The sequence below is a fragment of the Schistocerca cancellata genome, chromosome 11 (genome assembly GCF_023864275.1).
Source record: "Schistocerca cancellata isolate TAMUIC-IGC-003103 chromosome 11, iqSchCanc2.1, whole genome shotgun sequence".
In the NCBI taxonomy this organism is placed as follows: domain Eukaryota; kingdom Metazoa; phylum Arthropoda; class Insecta; order Orthoptera; family Acrididae; genus Schistocerca; species Schistocerca cancellata.
Genome location: NC_064636.1, coordinates 121230701 through 121251006, shown reverse-complemented (window position 1 = coordinate 121251006; position 20306 = coordinate 121230701).

Genomic DNA, 20306 nt, shown 5'->3' with positions numbered 1-20306 from the left:
GTTTGGCACACCTAGGGCCAGACATAAGCTCAGATGTCAACTGAATTACGATGAAGAGTGGATTGAAGTTTAAGAGAATGGTCTGGAAGAACAAAATGCGGAAAGGAGTGGGACACTAAAGTGCAAAGCAATCACGAAATTCATTTGAATTTCTCTTGGGCTGTAGATATTACGTTAATGAATACCACACAGGCAGTTCATTTGAACAGAAATGGACACCTATGAAAAGAGCATCGTAGAAATTGGGCAAACAAAGGTAGATATAAGGAGCTAACGGAAAAGAAACCTTGGTAAACAGAAAAAAACACAGCAATTGATCAGCAAATCATTGGCGAAAGTGTCAACCAAGAATTGTTGAAGTTGGCGTCTAGAATATACGAGAATGGTGGTATACCATTAGACACAACCATGAAGATAAGAGCAGATACTTGCAGGCCTATCGCACAACTAGCATAACACCTCATGTATGGAATTTGTCGACAGGACTAATATATACAGAGGAATGGAAAAGATAATGGAGATGATGATAGATGACGATCATTTTGACTGTCAGAAGGCTATTAGCACGCGGGAGCGGCACGTCTGACATTGTAACTGATGAGGGAAGCAAAACTTGGAAAACAAAATGGCCACATTCATAGACCCTATAGACCTAGAAAAAGCATCCGGAAATGTAAACTTCTGCAAGATGTTCGAAATATTGATAAAAATGGGAGTAAGTTGCAAAGAAAGACAGGTGATACGTACAAGAACCAAGAGGAAACAATAAGTTTGCATGACCAAGAACAAAATACTGTCCCATCTTCCTACCAAAGCGTTTGGTATGTTCCATTCTTCACCGATTTTGCTGAGAACCTCATCATTTTTTGTTTTATCAGTCCATCTAGTTTTCGACATTCTTTTCTAGCACCACATCTCAAACGCTTCGATTCTCTTCCGTCCCGGTTTTCCCACTGTCCATGTTTCACTTTCATAGAATACTGTGCTCAAAACTTATGGGGTAGAATTTGGGAAAGTCACCCAGAACTGTGGGTCAGGGGAAACTTACTGTACGGGATGAGAGGGGAAGACTAATTGTTGAGGACTGCATCGGACGAGATTTGAAAACCTAAGAGCTTAAGACAAGGTGATATGCACGACAGATTACTGCTAAAACATTGATCACAAGTTATTTAGAGTGAGAAGGTAAGCACATTGTACATAACAGAGGTGGGATGGGGCGGTGAAAAATAGATGGGAATGACAATGAAAGATGCAGGAAACTGAAACGGAGTGAAGCAAAGAGTAGTTACAGTGGTAAAAAGCTGGATGGCGAGAACCAAGGACACGTTGTAGAGTTAGTTCTCACCTACGGAGTCCTGAGATACTGGTGTCTGGGGGAGGAATCCAGGTGGTGAAACAGGCGCTCGTGTCACGAATGTTATTGTGAGTTACCAGTATATACCCTCAGCCTATGCCCATTCATCCTAATTGATAATGTGATGGTAGTCATGCCTATGTAGAAGGCTAAACAGTGTTTATGTAGTTGCTGGAATATGAGTTGTATCTTTTCGCAGCTGGCTCTCCCTTTGATAGAATATGTTTTGCCAGTTACATGGCTATTATAGGAGGACACACTCTTGTTAACTCGAGATCACTGTTTTAGCAGTAATCTCTGTCTTGTATATTACCCTACCTTTAAGCTCCCTGGATGCGGTCCCCAACATTCCTTCTCATCTTGTACGGTAAGTCTCCTGTGACCCACGGTTCTGCGTGACTTTCCAGAAATCTACCCCTTTTCCCCCTTTTCCTAGACCTGTCCAGTCCTTTTCCTTAACCCTTCTTCCTTCCGTTTCAACCCTTTTACCTGCAGAAGGAGCCACTAGCTCCGAAAGCTTGCCAATCACAACAGTTTCTATGTGTGTTCTGCCGCTGCTTCGTGAGTCGATTCTTTTATCTTTCCTATTACATAATTTTATCAATGATTGTTTGATTTCGTTGTTACAAAACTGACAGTTGATGTTAGTTGACTTCGTTTGGCCGTGAACATCCTCTTTGAATGTTCTTCTCTACTCTTTATGTTCTCTTTCATTTTTCTATTGTGAGTTAGTTTGTCCTTCGTTAAAATGGCTCTGAGAGCTATGGGACTCAACTTCTGAGGTCATTAATCCCCTATAACTTAGAACTAGTTAAACCTAACTAACCTAAGGACGTCACACACATCCATGCCCGAGGCAGGATTCGAACCTGCGACCGTAGCAGTCTCGCGGTTCCAGACTGCACCGCCTAGAACCGCACGGCCACTTCAGCTGGCTACTTTGTCCTCAAGGTAGCAGAATTCTTTCAGTTCGTCTTGATCCTTGTCTACAATTCTGACAAGTTGAACACTGATCTGATTTCTGCTAGACATCACTAATTTAATCTTTCTTTGGTTTAGTCTTAATTCATAGAGTCTACCCATTAGATTATTCATTCTACTCAACATCTCCTACTGTTACCTCTAACTTCCATTGAGAACAGCAACATCAGCTATTCCTGTCACTGATAACCTTTCAACATGAATTTTAATTCCATTTCTGAACCCTATTTTTAATTCCGTCATTGCTTCTTCGATGTACAGATTGAATCGTAGGGGCGATTAGATGTATGTCTTTTACCTTTCCTAACCTAATCTGTTTGTTATTGGTCTTCCTACTTTATCCTCTTGTTTGATGTACAAATTGCACGTAACCCTTCTTTCCCTAGAGGTTACACCCATTTTCCTTAGAATTTCGGAAAGCCTGCAACATTTTAAATTATCGTACGATTTTTATCTAACTACAAATCCTCCGGACATGCCTAGATTTTCCTTAAGTCTCGCTTTAATCATCAATCGCCAACTGAGAAGTCCTTCGCTGATGCCTTTATCTTTCCTAAAACCAAATTGATCGTCATCTAGCACCTTTTCCTCTTATATACATATTCTTGTCAGCAACTTGAGTGTGAGAGCTCTTTAGGTAATTGTGCGGATGTCCTCGCACTTATGTGTCCTTGAACATACAGAAGTATGTGAATGATATTTTCAAGAGGTACTGATTGTTTATCTGGAGAACCAGTCTGAATAATAATTTGGCTTCCAAATTTTCGAAATTCCTAAGAACTCTTCCATATGCCTTCCACATCATTTGATCGCGAGTCTTCCTAACCCCTGTTTGTTTCTGTGGGCTGGAGAGGTAGGCCCCTCGACGACCGCTGCTTCCCGTGACGTCTCACGAGGCCACCTGAGGACAGAGCAGCGTCGACCTGACCGCCACAGGCAAAAGCGACTCCCGCCGCTGAACACCACAGAACGCCCTACACTATGCTGCTTGTCGTGTGGTGTCAGTGGTAACCACAGATCTCAACCCAGGTTACATCGGTCTGTCTGTGATGGCTGGTGAACTTCTCCCAACCCGTTGCTATACATTCTGCAGTCGTTGCCCTACAGCCAGATGCCAGTGTAATGTGTCATTACGATGCTCTCAAGTCCCTCATGCCGATGATTCGTTTTTTTTACAAAGTCATTAAGATGCACGTTCTTTGGACTTTCTCTTTTGCGATTTGCACTGAGTAATTCCAATAGCATTAGGAACAGAACAAACATCGTGTACACATATCATTCTCCATCTGTAGCAATGTCTTTTTTGTACTGAAAATAGGCTCGCATAAGAACGAAATGCAAAAAATCTGGCACAGGCATAAAAATAATGCAGTATTTTTCTTAAAGACGTTGTGTCTGCCATTAACTGTAACATAATTTGTTTTCACGACTACATTTTCGATCCTATGCCCTTTATACAGGTATACAGCAATAACCGAAAAGTGAAGTGCAGATGGCGTGTACAGAACGCCACCATCCTCCCATCCATGAGGCAGTTATATTACAGAAAACGCTAAAAACAGCACATCACTTGCATTGAGCCACTGGAGGTGTCAAAATTTACAAATCTTCTGACGTGTGTATCTCACTGTTGTCATTGTATTATAAGTCTCCTAACTGCGAGTGTACATCAACTTTAGATGAGCGTAAGGATCATAGCAATGGCATAAGGTAAATTTATTGTTACTGATGTTAGCATCACTAACATTAATCTCCTCAAATCACTGTTCATGTTGTTTATACGACAACTGAGGCGGTTGGTGGGGAACCTATTCACAAGTCGTTTCTTCTTTTCCCTTAGCTGTGATTGTACATGCCACAGTAAACGTTTTATACCAGAGTATCTTAATATCGTGTTGACATTTGTTAACAAAATTTGGCATTCTGTTTACGATACAAGCATTTGGTGTAAAGAAATAAGATAAGACATTTCTTTATTGTGATAGTGCCTAATAGTACATACATCCTTCGTCAAAGGCTTACAGTAGCTTGGCTGCTCATAAAAACATGGCAGTAATAATCATATATATATACTCCTGAAAATTGAAATAAGAACACCGTGAATTCATTGTCCCAGGAAGGGGAAACTTTATTGACACATTCCTGGGGTCACATACATCACATGATCACACTGACAGAACCACAGGCACATAGACACAGGCAACAGAGCATGCACAATGTCGGCACTAGTACAGTGTATATCCACCTTTCGCAGCAATGCAGGCTGCTATTCTCCCCTGGAGACGATCGTAGAGATGCTGGATGTAGTCCTGTGGAACGGCTTGCCATGCCATTTCCACCTGGCGCCTCAGTTGGACCAGCGTTCGTGCTGGACGTGCAGACCGCGTGAGACGACGCTTCATCCAGTCCCAAACATGCTCAATGGGGGACAGATCCGGAGATCTTGCTGGCCAGGGTAGTTGACCTACACCTTCTAGAGCACGCGGGTGGCACGGGATACATGCGGACGTGCATTGTCCTGTTGGAACAGCAAGTTCCCTTGCCGGTCTAGGAATGGTAGAACGATGGGTTCGATGACGGTTTGGATGTACCGTGCACTATTCAGTGTCCCCTCGACGATCACCAGTGGTGTACGGCCAGTGTAGGAGATCGCTCCCCACACCATGATGCCGGGTGTTGGCCCTGTGTGCCTCGGTCGTATGCAGTCCTGATTGTGGCGCTCACCTGCACGGCGCCAAACACGCATACGACCATCATTGGCACCAAGGCAGAAGCGACTCTCATCGCTGACGACGACACGTCTCCATTCGTCCCTCCATTCACGCCTGTCGCGACACCACTGGAGGCGGGCTGCACGATGTTGGGGCGTGAGCGGATGACGGCCTAACGGTGTGCGGGACTGTAGCCCAGCTTCATGGAGACGGTTGCGAATGGTCCTCGCCGATACCCCAGGAGCAGCAGTGTCCCTAATTTGCTGGGAAGTGGCGGTGCGGTCCCCTACGGCACTGCGTAGGATCCTACGGTCTTGGCGTGCATCCGTGCGTCGCTGCGGTTCGGTCCCAGGTCGACGGGCACGTGCACCTTCCGCCGACCACTGGCGACAACATCGATGTACTGTGTAGACCTCACGCCCCACGTGTTGAGCAATTCGGTGGTACGTCCACCCGGCCTCTCGCATGCCCACTATACGCCCTTGCTCAAAGTCCGTCAACTGCACATACGGTTCACGTCCACGCTGTCGCGGCATGCTACCAGTGTTAAAGACTGCGATGGAGCTCCGTATGCCACGGCAAACTGGCTGACACTGACGGCGGCGGTGCACAAATGCTGCGCAGCTAGCGCCATTCGACGGGCAACACCGCGGTTCCTGGTGTGTCCGCTGTGCCGTGCGTGTGATCATTGCTTGTACAGCCCTCTTGCAGTGTCCGGAGCAAGTATGGTGGGTCTGACACACCGGTGTCAATGTGTTCTTTTTTCCATTTCCAGGAGTGTATATATATATATAGACACACAAACATACACACACAATTCAAACTTTCGCAACAAACGCTTGCTTCGTTAGGAAAGAGGGAAGGAGAGGGAAAGACGAAAGGATGTGGGTTTTAGGGAGAGGGTAAGGAGTCATTCCAATCCCGGGAGCGAAAAAACCCTCATCCTTTCGTCTTTCCCTCTCCTTCCCTCTTTCCTGACGAAGCAACCGTTTGTTGCGAAAGCTTGAATTGTGTGTGTATGTTTGTGTTTGTTTGTGTGTCTATCGACCTGCCAGCGCTTTTGTTTGGTAAGTCTCATCATCTTTGTTTATATATATATATATATATATATATAATTTTACATATGTATTCTTTGTACCACATTAACATCACAAAGGTATAAATCGCATTCACAACTTTCGTACATGAATTGATCCATTGGACAAATAAGAAGAAAAAGGAGTACAAAAAAAGAGATAAAAACATGTGATGGGATACATGTCACACATTACAGAACATTATGTGTGTCATCATGTAATTGTAAAATGTACTGTTAATATGTAAGGTACTGTACCAGTACAAATGTAGTCATACATTTCCATGGTCCTTAGAAAGTTTAGGCCGAGAATGGCTTTTTCAGCTACACTTGCAAAACACCTTATTCAATTTTTTACTAAATTACTAAAATATATTACTTATGTTAAAATAAATACATCCTAAATATAAAAACCTTGATGAGTGGACATAATTCTTCCTCATTTCCATACATATCATACAACTCACCGGAAACGTTGTAAAGACTACTCATATTATAAAACGAGCATAGACATGATTCTGTGCAAATATTTACGTCCTATGCTTGTCAGTAAGTCAAAGTCAAATAGCCAAACTATACATCCTCATTTATGTTACTTTCTATTATTAGCACACAAAACTGACTGGAATTTATTTCGAGGTCTCTTATTTCTTAAATCTGTCTTATTGTTGAGCAAGCTGTGTGGGTGATTTTTTAAATAGTTGTATATTTCCACTTCTTCAGGTATTTTGATACTTCTACCATTAGGTTAATTTTTATTACTGGATCTACGTTAGGTGATGGTACTCCTCTCTCTTTGCTTGATGTGCTCTTTAAACTTGTCGCTGGAATATGAGCTTTGTAACGTACGGTCAAGATGTCCGTGCTGTAACTCATACGATTACTGGCATGGTATATTGATCTAGTTTCAAAAGGTAAATGCTACCTGCATACACTTTGTGGGGGCAGAAAGTGAAAGCTGCGCTTCCTACAGAAGTCTGATCCACTGGCTTGTTCACCAGTCCGTCGTCTCCCGTCTTGTGCAGAGCTGCAGGCCCAGGCGACTGTTTTCCGGGAACGACTTTCCAGCTACTGGTGGGACTTGGCGCAGCTGCTCTCACTCGGTGCGACGCACACCTCACAGCTGTTGGTTCCCCTGGCATTCAAACGTATGGTAAGTGGAGTTTTTCCCTCCTCTTATAAACTGTATTATACGTACAGGGGGTGAGAAAATGACACGCACCACCTGGTCAGTTCTTGGAGAGTGTTTCCCAGTTTACCTGCTTCACACTGTAGCTATCTTTGGCTCTCCAGTTCTAATACTAACCATCTGGAAGAATTCTGAACCAACCTCTACTTCTGTGAGCCTTTTGGGGCTATGATGCAGGGAGGCTAAGCTCAGAATGGTTAGAGATCGAAGAAAATCGTCTGTATCTTTCTTTTCTCGTATTTGCTAGCTACTTCTTTAACAGATTCAGATAACTTTGCATACAGTCCAGCTTTACAAGCTGAAGCATGTTAGCTTCATATTGAATGGAGAGTGATCTAGAGTCTCAGTGTAGCAGTTCAAGTCTCCATCAGCATCTTCTCTTCCTATGAATCTCTACTCCATATGGAAGGCCTATAAAATTACTTCTCTCAACATGGAGTTTCGTCAACTTCAAATCTCCTTATTAACCTGTATACATACCACATAATCCATACATTTCGACACAACTGTTCAACGTCTTCCCACCTTAACATTCACGTGACCATTTCCCAGGACTCCATGACAAGACGATAGCGCAGCTGACACTTGTGGCTCGACGCCATTGGCGGCCCCCTGTGCTCACCACTGCCAGCCAGCACTGTCCGTGTGGCACGGCAATGCCCCAGCCGCCGCAGCCACAGAGGACGCGCGTCAATAACGAAAACCTGCAGTTGAGGTCCACCAGTTAGCGCGTGTTGCGTCTGCGAGTGGCTTTGTTAAAGGCACTGCGATACTACAGTCACAAGCGGAATATCTGGTGAATGCGTCAAGGCCAATGAAAATCTGTGCCAGACTAACGTGAAACCGGATGCTGCTTTCTGAGAGCATTCATCTTAGTCGTTAGCCTTTCTGCACGTGTCTCGTGGCCTAACTCCAAGCATTATCGAGTCTGAATTCTCTGTCTATGATTTATGAGCACTACCACCAGTGATTTTCGCACTACCGAGAATAACAGCTATGTGGTCTTAACACATACACTGGACTTGCATTCGGGAGGACGACGGTTCAATCCCGTGTCCTGCCATTCTGATTTAGGGCACGGCCGACTTCCTTCCCCATCCTTCCCGAATCCGATGAGACCGATGACCTCGCTGCCTGGTCTCCTTCCCCAAACAACCCAACCTTAACACATAGAATGGCCACTGTGCATTATGACTGTTAGGATTCTGACAGTAGTATACATGGAAAGCAAAAGGACGCAGTTTGATCTGTGTCTTTGTGTTACTTTTTGTGGCGTATGTAGCAAAGTGCCAGTCCCTAAAGTATCGTGTGAGCCTCATTTTAGATCCTTTGAGAAGAGAATTAAGCGATACCTGTTTTAGTGAACTGAAAACGTTCTGGATTGATTAAACATTTTTCCTATAAATATTACGGATGTTTGCTGGATGGTAATTTCAAAGATTGATAGTTGCGGGTTTCGTATTTAAGAATGGTTTCTGCCGACATGGTATCTTGTCCTGTCATTGCATCTTGTTTTCGTTACCATCATCCATGCATTTCACTGCAACAAAGGCAATTTACCTGATACGTATCCAATATTTTGTAGTGTTAGTACCTCATAGCTTGCGATAATGTTTCAAGGACGACTTCTTTATTACATTTGCGGTGCAGCTACACTTCAAATGGCTCTGAGCACTACGCGACTTAACTTCTGAGGTCATCAGTCCCCTAGAACTTAGAACTACTTAAACCTAACTAACCTAAGGACATCACACACATCCATGCCAGAGGCAGGATTCGAACCTGCGACCGTAGCAGTCGCGCGCTTCCAGACTGAAGCGCTTAGGACCGCTCGGCCACACCGGTCTAGATGACAGAAAGCGCAGTGGCGCCATCGCAAGGACGACGGATTCAACGTTTTGGAAGGTGCCGATTCAAAAGTGTGCACCACCTTCCAATTCACTGCTCCTGCCCAACGTGGGAAATTCTGAATTTTATTTTTCGTTTTCTATACTGCTTATCGACGTACGGGTAAGAGTCGACTGCAGCCACGTGTCACCACTGCAGTGATTTTGGGTTTGTCCGTACGCCGGGCCCCCTACTGTGTGGACTCGGCCCGTGTCGCTGGCTGGCCTCCCTCGCCCTGTGTTGCTGTGACGCCCACAGACCGGCTGCCGGAAACACGGAGCGGCTCAGACCGCAAACGGGATGTTAGCTGCCCGCTGACCGCTAACCGCATGCTGTCACAGCGAGAACGTGACGCACGTTCCACACACACACACACACACACTCATCCGTCAACGCGTGCAGTATTCCTGGCGCACATCCGCAAAGCTCTACTTACGCAAATACGAATTGGAGGCGATAAATCGCGATCACGCCTAGAACCGGTCGGCCGTGTATGTATGTATGTAAATTTAAAAAAATATTGTATTCGAAAAGGATTTCTTTTTTCTCTGGCTCCTGCCATCAATATAAAACTGATAAAGGAGGTATTTCATTCAAAAAAATATGAAAATGAAGAACAACTGTATTGTGAAAACAACTGAAAGCTTTTTAATTTCCATATTTTCTCGTATTTGTTATATACGTAACAGTTTCGTTATTTCGTAATTGATTCATTACAATATACACATTCTTTTGTGAATAAGGTAATTTTTTAATTTCCAGTGTCTATTAAACACTTATTAGTAACTCAGTGAGAGAGAGAGAGAGAGAGAGAAGTTTTCAGTATGTACATACTTCGAACAGCAACAGCAATGGCAGCTCAAAAACAATACACACACACACACACACACACACACACGCACACGCACCATAAACATATAAAATACTTTCTTTACACGGATGCATATTGTACATGTTCCACACGAAATATATACTCTGTCTCTCTCTCTCTCTCTCTCTCTCTCTCTCTCTCACTCACACACACACACACACACACACACACACACACACATGGACTCACGCAGTGTGCAATGAAACATTCATAATCTCAAACATGCAGTCAGAACTGTGACAAACAGTTCATCAAACTATTCCACACACACCCAGTCAAGTGGAACACCTTTTTATCTTTTTACTAACAAATAAACCCACCCACACACATCAGTAAATAGTCTGGGTGCAGCAGATTTCCACACCTATGCCCCCCGATGAACCACTTGTGATCGTGATAGGACAGCCCTGCTTCCAGCTGGAATTGCAGTATATACCTCAGTATATAACCTCGGTCGAAAGGTCTCCTGATAAGCATTTGTGGTGCAGTGCCAATGCCCTAGAGGAGGCACCTGTTGAAGTCCCTGAACGTGAAAGTCTTTCAGGCTGTGCAAATCACCGTGTTTGTCACGCAGACTTGTGGGATAGTCCAGCTCTACCTCTAGGATATATCCCTCAACAGCATCAGCAGCCACATATTTGATCTCTTTCCTCAGTCTGGTGATTTCCCCTTTGGACATCCATCAGAACCCTCCAAATGGTAGACGTTGTTGCATGGTTTGCCTGTAGAGACAGTTTACATCCAGGTAAAGGATGATACTGAAATCGTCAGACAACCTGTACTCCCCCTCGATCATTTGCAGGTTATTTGCCTTGGCATACTTGCGCACACGTTGGCAAAGTAACTCGTGAATCGCATGTTCCAGAAAGACAAGCATGTCAACGTTGGTCAAGAATTCGATGCTGGCTTGTGTCTTTCTTAACATGGCATCCCACGAAATCTCATCCCTATGCTACAGAACTTCTCGATGTTGTCGCTCAGATGTACATTGGTGTTCATCTTTTTACATGTTCTGATAAATCAGAGATGCCGTCCTGCCATTCATTCACCAAGTGCCTGGTTTTTGCATTCATTATGGAAATGCCTCTTAGTTTACTAGAGAGTCCAGATATTCGTATGGAAAGACTTCTTCTCCATCACAAGCTGAAACTCTACACCATTGAGATAAGTGGCTCCCTTTGCTACAAATATCTTCAGGACGCATTGGTTCAGCAAATTTCTAAAGAGACGTGAGCATGAATCGTTGTGAATCCAGGAAGTGGAGCATTATTCTTGGTGTGATCCTCTTTGAAGGGGCATGTATTTGTCAACGGTGTCAGCAATGACACTGATCTTATCATCCTACAACCCAGACTCGTCAAAGTGCTGAACTAGAAAGTGGGCATCATGCTCAATGAAATTGTGGAAAAGATGGCTGTGTGCTGTGGCAGTTAGTACTTAAAGTTACATGGGTTGTCAGCTGCACTCTGGGACTTCCCCGTTACGCGGCAACAGTCTCTACAGGGAGCTTCCTCACCTCTGTCCAGACAAAGTCCCCAGGTATAACGATCAGCTGCCTGCTTGTACAGTGCATCATTCTCCTCCACGTTGGTCATGAGGACGTTTTCACTATAAATGTTATAAACATCCCGGACAAGACTTTCAAGCTCAGTGAGCAGCCATCTCGCACTATTCCCTTGACATAAGATTTTAATTTTAGTGCACGGGACTTGATGGGTATCGTATGCATCATTTTGTGAGAGTGATATGGGAGGCAGAGGTACCAGGTTCACACTGTACCACAGGAGCTAGGAGGCGCTCTAAATCGACGTAAACGACGAAGGGACAGAAGTGTTGGTGAGAGGCACTCTTAAACTTCGAGAACCGTTTATCCTTGATAAGTATTTCCACACCTATTGTTTCCTGGCTCTAGCAGTCAATCAGGTGTCTTTCAAGATACATGCTCTTGGTAAACGTCTTAAGACATCTACACCAAAAATATCTTGCACCTTTTTGGTTTTCATTTCAGAGGAACGTAGGTGGGACATGCATTTTATCCAAACGTTGTGTTGCTTATCGTCTTCAGAGATTAGCAGCAGGTCTACACTTTTTGGATGCTTCTCGGCTAATATGGACAAGAAGAGGGGACCACCTAATTTACGCTCGACTTCTTTGTCGATGTGCCACACAGCGTGTTAATGTTTGTCTTCTTCTTATGGCTTTCCTACATTCGGCCATAAACGAGAAATTAGAACGTCAGTGGACATCTGGTGTTTGTTGTGTATCTGTATGCTCTGTAGTTTTTGGTTAATTTCTATCACTAGTGAGAAGCAACCATGGAAATCAATTTAAATTCCTCTCATCATGATTCTGGGCATTAGGACATGCTTTTTGTTAGCAGTATATACTTTTGAAGAGAGATGTGACTGGACCCCACAATAAGTTGATCAAAATCTTATGAACATAAATCAAGGCAGAGCATACAGCTGAGTGTCTTACAGGACCCCCTTCCCTGCACCTCAGAAAAGTGACTCAGTATGACCACTCTGGTATCGACTCACCCCATGATGTCACGACAGCTCTCCCCCTAACTTGGACAATGCTCTTCCCCTCAACAACACGTCGAACTCCTAATAACTCTGCACACGAGAAGGAGAAAGAGTCTCAGTTGATAAGTATCTAAGGAAGGAGAAATAAAAATCCGTATTCGTATAATGATAATAATAAATTCTGAGTACTTACAAGTAAAACTGTTGTTGTGTTCATTACTGGAATACACTTCCAGCAACTCATCATCAGTGGGCATGTTTGTCATTAAGGGCATATCCAGCATGGGTACTAGAGGAGGTGTATGACGTCGGCAGGGGAATGTGTCTGAAAGAATACGGACAAACCCAAACGAAAACACAGGTGCAAAAGAACTAGTAGCTGGTGGTCGTGTCAAAACACCGATATTCGCATTGACAACATCTACAAACTAGAACATCTCAAAAATAACAAACAAAAAATTTAATACTGTAGAATAAGCGATATCTGCCTCTGAACAATCGAAGTCGTTCCCCAGAAATCATCATCATCGTCATCATCATTATCAGCTGCTGGGTTCGGATCCCACAGCGAGTAACGCCAGCTCACACCTAGAAAAGATGAAGTAAAACCCACAAGAATCACTTACACTACTAGCCATTAAAATTGCTACACCAATAAGAAATGCAGATGATAAACGGGTATTCATTGGACAAATATATTATTCTAGAACTGACAGTGATTACATTTTCATGGAATTTCGGTGCGTAGATCCTGAGAAACCAGTACCCAGAACAACCACCTCTGGCCGTAATAACGGCCTTGATACGTCTGGGCATTGAGTCAAACAGAGCTTTGATTGCGTGTACAGGTACAGCTGCCCATGCAGCTTCAACACGATACCACAGTTCATCAAGAGTAGTGCCTGGCGTATTGTGACGAGCCAGTTGCTCTGCCACCATTGACCAGACGTTTTGAATTGGTGAGAGATCTGGAGAATGTGCTGGCCAGGGCAGCAGGCGAACATTTTCTGTATCCAGAAAGGCCCGTACAGGACCTGCAACATGTGGTCAGGAATTGTCCTGCTGAAATGTAGGATTTCGCAGGGATCGAATGAAGGTAGAGCCACGGGTCGTAAGTCATCTGCAATGTAACGACCACTGTTTAAAGTGCCGTCACTGTGAACAAGAGGTGACCGAGACGTGTAACCAATGGCAACCCATACCATCACGCCGGGTGATACGCCAGTATGGCGATGACGAATACACGCTTCCAATGTGCGTTCACCGCGATGTCGCCAAACACGGATGCGACCATCATGATGCTGTAAAAATAACCTGGATTCATCCAAAAAAATGACGTTTTGCCATTCGTGCATCCAGGTTCGTCGTTGACTACACCATAGCATGCGCTCCTGTCTGTGATGCAGCGTCAAAGGTAACCGCAGCCACGGTGTCCGAGCTGATGGTCCATGCTGCTGCAAACGCCATCGAACTGTTCGTGCAGATGATTGTTGTCTTGCAATCGTCCCCATCTGGACATGGCTACACGATCCATTACAGCCATGCGGATAAGATGCCTGTCATCTCGACTGCTAGTGATACGAGGCCGTTGGGATACAGCACGGCGTTCCGTATTACCTTCCTGAACCCACTGATTCCATATTCTGCTAACAGTCATTGGATCTCGACCAACGCGAGCAGCAATTTCGCGATACGATAAACCGCAATCGCGATGGGCTACAATCCGACCTTTATCAAAGTCGGAAACGTGATGGTGCGCATTTCTCCTCCTTACACGAGGCATCATAACCACGTTTCACCAGGCAACGCCGGTCAACTGCTGTTTGTGTATGAGAAATCGGTTGGAAACTTTCCTCATGTCAGCACGTTGTAGGGGTCGCCACCGGCGCCAACATTCTGTGAATGCTCTGAAAAGCTAATCATTTGCATATCACAACATCATCTTCCTGTCGGTTAAATTTCGCGTCTGTAGCACGTCATGTTCGTGGTGTAGCAATTTTAATGGCCAGTAGTGTATAAACAAAAACACTATAGAAAATATGTATACTTGCTTTCATCCTCAGCCAAGGTGACCATGATGAATGACATCACACCGTCGTCGGTAAACAGTGACAACAGGGCAGCGTTATCATTGTTATCCAACGTGCGTGGCCATGACTGCGGTCACCATCGTGGTCACGGATACCGCACGAGCGCTTGACCCCGATATCAGGGCTGGCTGGCAGCCGGAGAGAGAGAGAGACTCGGGTCGCCCTCCGCAGGGCTGTTTACAAAACCCTTCAGCCACGCAGCGTGCGCTGATCAGCAATTCAAGTCGGAATTCATCACGCTTCTTGTCTCCCTACTAACACTACTTACACATAGCGCACTGCGACAGTGCCCAGCGTGTTGGTACACATTTGAACACGCCTCTCTCAACTTGCTACTGCTCTCATTACTTAGCAAGCGTGGACGCAAAGCAGCAGAAACGGGTTTATTTCTCGTAAGACAAGAACTTCCACATATTAAACGAGTGGAATTGTGCTGTGACAGAAATGTGCGAAATGAAATATGCTGGCTGCAAGTAGCTGCTGATCGGCTACGTTTTGAGCGACACATTGCAGAAACTTGGGGGATCATCTCGACAGTTCTACAAAAAGAGTGTAGATGTCACCTGGTAAATAAACACAGGTGACAAAAGAACTCTAAAAAATGAGCACGGGAGTATCTAAACAAGTACAAAACTTTTATTAAGAAAATAATATTTGCACATATCTGCAACACAAGTAAATCCGTTTTTCTCTCCACCACCGTACACTTGCCTAAGGTGTCTGACTGACATACAGTTGAATGTTTCCAAATTCAGGATGGCAGTGTTCTTGAAAATATCCTACATTCATACCACCACCTCACGACCTTTGACTGCATGACGCTCTCTCTGTGATCACAGTTTCGGAGTGATGTCAGCATATCCTCACAGGTCACTCCTGTATCGTGGCGGCTACTGCGATAGTGGAATCGAGTCAATCACGCTACTGTCTTCCAAGACATGTCACACTTTATTGTTCTGAGCAGCTGGGCAGAAGTGACAACTGTGTAGAAACTTGTCGAAAAACAGACTGAGTCGATGTGTGTGACAACAGCTACATCTTTAACCATCTTTAAACATCAAGCGGCCCCACTCATCGTGGAGGCCTCGCCCGTGAGCAACAATGTTGTACCAGGAGGCGGGCAGCTTGGGCCCTGGCAAGCAGGTCTTCAGCTGTATCTGCAGGTGTTTCGTACACCTACATCTTGGCATAACCTCAGAGAATGAAGTCGAGCGTTGTAAGATCCAGCGATCGCAATGGCCATCAGAGAGGACCCCCTCTTTCCAGTCCTACAATGAGTGTGAGTATTCTTTAGGTGCTTCCAAACATTAACATCAAAGTGGAATGATCTTGGATAATGCCCTAAAATACCTTGACTGAGAATCTTTGCTGTTGGCCTCCGATAAGGGTGGCGTGGGTGTTGTCCTCATTCTAGATCTGCCTGGCTTTTGAAAACAACATCACGGATGAATGAGGCCTCATCCACAAACAATACAAACTGTATGAAGTTGGACAGTACAGCACAGTGAACGATACTGGATTGATACAAGCAGACATAGGGCTCAAAATCCGTTTGTCCCAGTGCTTGCACATTTCATCTTTGATTACTCATTGTGCACTGTACACAGCAACACACCTCACCATGAACACGACACAAGCTATCTGATGCAATGGACAGCTGACAGCAGGGTCAGTGGTGTGCTTGCGGCACAGGTTAATGCGCCACTGCGATGCTTGAGTGCTACGAGCCTAGTTGCGTGCAGTAGGTCCGTTTGGTGGTCAGGTGTGTACACTGTTTATCAGCTGCTATCGTTCGAGTGCACAACGGACACCCGAGATCTTTGCAAAAGTGTGAAGAACTGCAGGCATCATTGCAATACATGCATTCATACTGACAGTCGTTGCTTTGAAGAATTACTATGAGCTACATTGTTGTTAGGTGGTGTATGCTGTGTATGTCCTTAACACAATAAATATGCTCTTTCGAGTATTGGTTCCCTATCTCAATTTAATTTATTGTGGAACCATTGTCACCTGTTTCAGTGTGACCCAAAAGGATTGGGGACTCCACGTACAGAGAACAAGAGCAGTTCTGTCCCACTTCCCTCAGACACTCCTGACGGCACCCATGTCTGTGGTGAGCACTCACCTTGCAGAACAACATACTGGGTGATGCTAGGGTAGATAGAAAAAAGGAAAACAGAATGGGAAATTGCGAGCGGAACTCACGCACTAAGGGTTCTGTACAAACTCCCCATCCTGGGAATCGAGAATTTTGGCTGTTATCGACACTGTGTAACTTTACTGGCAAGATACTCGTCCCAGGAATACCAAGATCGGTTCAAAAATTATACGTTATTTCCTCAGCCCAGCCCAAAAAAACAAGAATAAGCAAGCAGAGGACTTTAGTTTATGTATGTAGGGAGAGAAGACTTAATAACACATTTCTGTTTACGTACTAAATCATGAATACAACATACAATTTATTTTTGGATGCAGTAATGTTCGTATGTTATACTTTCAACAGGTGATGAATACGATGTATGTCCAAATTGAAAACGACATTTTTATGTGACATAATTACAAGATAACAACTTTCAGATTTTTTGCTTTACTTGCACCGGAAAACTTAGTTGTTGACAAAGCTCATGATTCCAGGTCAACGGAGGGCACCCTATAGGTTTCGATGAGTGAGTTTTCGATTATCAAAACACGAGACATAAACAGCCATATCTGTTGACAGGAGTCAGTTATAAGCTTACAATTTTTACGCCGCCAAGGGTCCGTATACCTTTGTATGTGACATAATTTGAACATGATACCCAGAACTGATCCAGAGAAAAAGATTCCCAACAGATGGACAGACAAATAGACTGATAAAAAATAATACGAAAAGTATTTTCTAGAGTTATATAGTTACCAATTATGGATTTTATGATTTTTTCCTTTATTTGCACGGTGAAATCTGGCCTCTTCCAAAATGTCATGATTCTAAATCAACAGGGAGCACCTTATAGATTTTTGTGAATGATTTTTCAAGTATGAAAATGTGTAATTAAATGGCCATATCTTTACTGCATTGACTTAGAAGCCTACAATTTGTACAACGCCAAAGGAGCTTAGACCTTAATATGTGACATAAATGTGAACTTCGTACCCGAAAATGGTCCAGAAAAAATGATCTTAACACTCGGGCAGTCAATATATTCCTTAAAATCTGCAATATTCGAGACGTGTTCAGATACAGACGACATTGTGTTAGATGACGAGCAACAAACGCAAATTTTTGGCAAAAGCGATCAGCCAGGCAACAGACAAACGCTACAAAATTTTGAGTCAAACTGACATTTCGTGTGTGCACAATTAACTCAGATAATGTTTCAGATACGGAGCCGCTGGTGTCTATCATTGCGTTTGTAGAAGGTCATAACATGTGTTCAGGTTTCTCAGAGCGTTGGTAACGAGAAGGATTTTGACGGATTTGTCAACAGTCTGGCCATTCTATTTTCTAAAATCGTTCAAAAGTTTGAATAGAATCTCCTCATTGTTCCTGCAACGCCATGTGGCTTTACACATAGGAACTCGACGCTGCTGGCAGCTCCAGAACACTTCAGTTGGATACATCGTCACGGGAGTATACATTCATACATTCAGACGTCTGTAATGTCAACTACCGAGAAATATCTGCACCTCTCTTATCTGATGTCACAGTTTGAGAAATGTATTTATTTAATAAAACCCCACTAGGCATCTGCTGTGCATTAATGTTTTTATGCCTGTACAAAACTGAATGTACTACACTCATGCGCTGGCAGTAATTTCAGTGTCATGTAATAGTGCTACATGTAACTGTATATTAAGACAGGCTGCTGCTTGTGGATGTTATGAAAGTAATTTGAGCTATTTTCTGTGTGTCTCAGGGTAACCACACGAGTGATCAGCAACTTCACAGTTGGATTAAGGACATGGAACGTGTGAAAGACATGCTGCGCACGAAATTAACCGGATGGTTACAGGACTTGGAATTCGCCAGCGAACAGGTGGAGCACTACGAGGTGGAAGAAGACAAGGACTGGCCAGGGCACGGGATACTCAGGTATAAACCAGTGTACACTCAAATGTCTGTCGTACTCACTATGGTTTATTGGAGTTTATCTCACTTTTATCCATGGAAGTATTCATTAAAGTTATAGAAAACACAGGGATCATTTAATTCAGAATGGAGTAAAGAACTAGCATTAATAGATAGTAGTGAAGGACATGGTTACAGAAACTCGTGATTTACAAAAGTTTTTGACTCCGTTTAGCCTTCGATATTTTGATTCGCATTGTGTCTTAAAATGTGCCACGTATTACGTAACAGACCAGCGGAGAAAACTGACACAGAAAACGATGTTACTGCATTTACTAGAGAAAGTATTGATGGTTACAGATACTTCCGAAGTTTTCATAATTTGTGGAAACAATGATGTGGAACCTGACACGAAAAGTGAGCGTGTCCTCGTCTTATTCGGGACAAAAAAAAAAACACTTCGGGACAAATTACGGTAATACCGTGTAGTAGCGACTCTAGTCCAGATACTGGCATCCAGTCGGTGAGGAAAAGAGGCCTCAAGTCATGTTCATCTCAATAGATAGAGGAAAAATCTAAGCAGCGATTGGGGAAGGAAGCGGATAGTCATCGTTCTTATATTTTGTCCTGTGGTTGGTGTGTTTAAATCAGTCCGTAGCATAGAGCGTAATTACTGGAGGTTGCGAGCGAGAGGAAAGCGGAATAGTCTCTCGAGTGGTTGACATATGGGGCCGTGGAATGGAGTAGTGTAGGAGATATGTTGGCACTATGGAAGGTGACCAGGTGGCTTCCTATATGGGAATCGGTAAGCTCCCAGCAGGCACCACAGGTCTTGTGGCGGTGTTGTTGGATTCTTTCAGGTGGCTTATTGTGGGATGGCTATGGAGGTGGAGAACATGGATTTGGATGGACAATTAGACTCAGTCGTGATTACTATCAATTAGATGAAAGACTTCTGCAGTTATATCTGAAGAGGTCGGTAGGGGAGTCACTTTGGGATGAGTGTGTATGGGAAATGGACTAGGTCTTCTGAAACGAAGGTGATCAACCGACATCCACAGTTAAGTTCATCATGACAATTGATGTGGGTAAACAGCTGTGGAGAGGCAGTGGTCAGTGTGAGGAACGAAATGTGCTATAGGATGATGACAGAGACAGGCAGTAGCACAGATCACGGTCAGGGTGGTACAATACACACTCAGGATAAAGTATTATGCAGGATGATTGAACATGATTTGTAGCCCACTGGAGCTGTTTTTGAGGAACGGTATTGTTACTCCACAATGTTTATCGTGAGGGGATTTTTGGTTTGCTACTCCACATCTCTCATCAGAACTGTGAGTGGGTTACCGGTTCACTGTGTATGGACACATGCAGGTAGTGTGACGGGATAAAACTATCGATATTGTGTCAGGCAGTGGGAATGAAGGTAACAGTGGTTGGGAAGGTGAACTGAAAATCGAAGATGGGTAGATTTGAAGACAGGGGTGCACTACACAAAGGAAGCAGCTAATCGGATAGTAGAGTACTTGTGGAGTGCACGTGGGGGGCTTCAGGCTAGCCAGT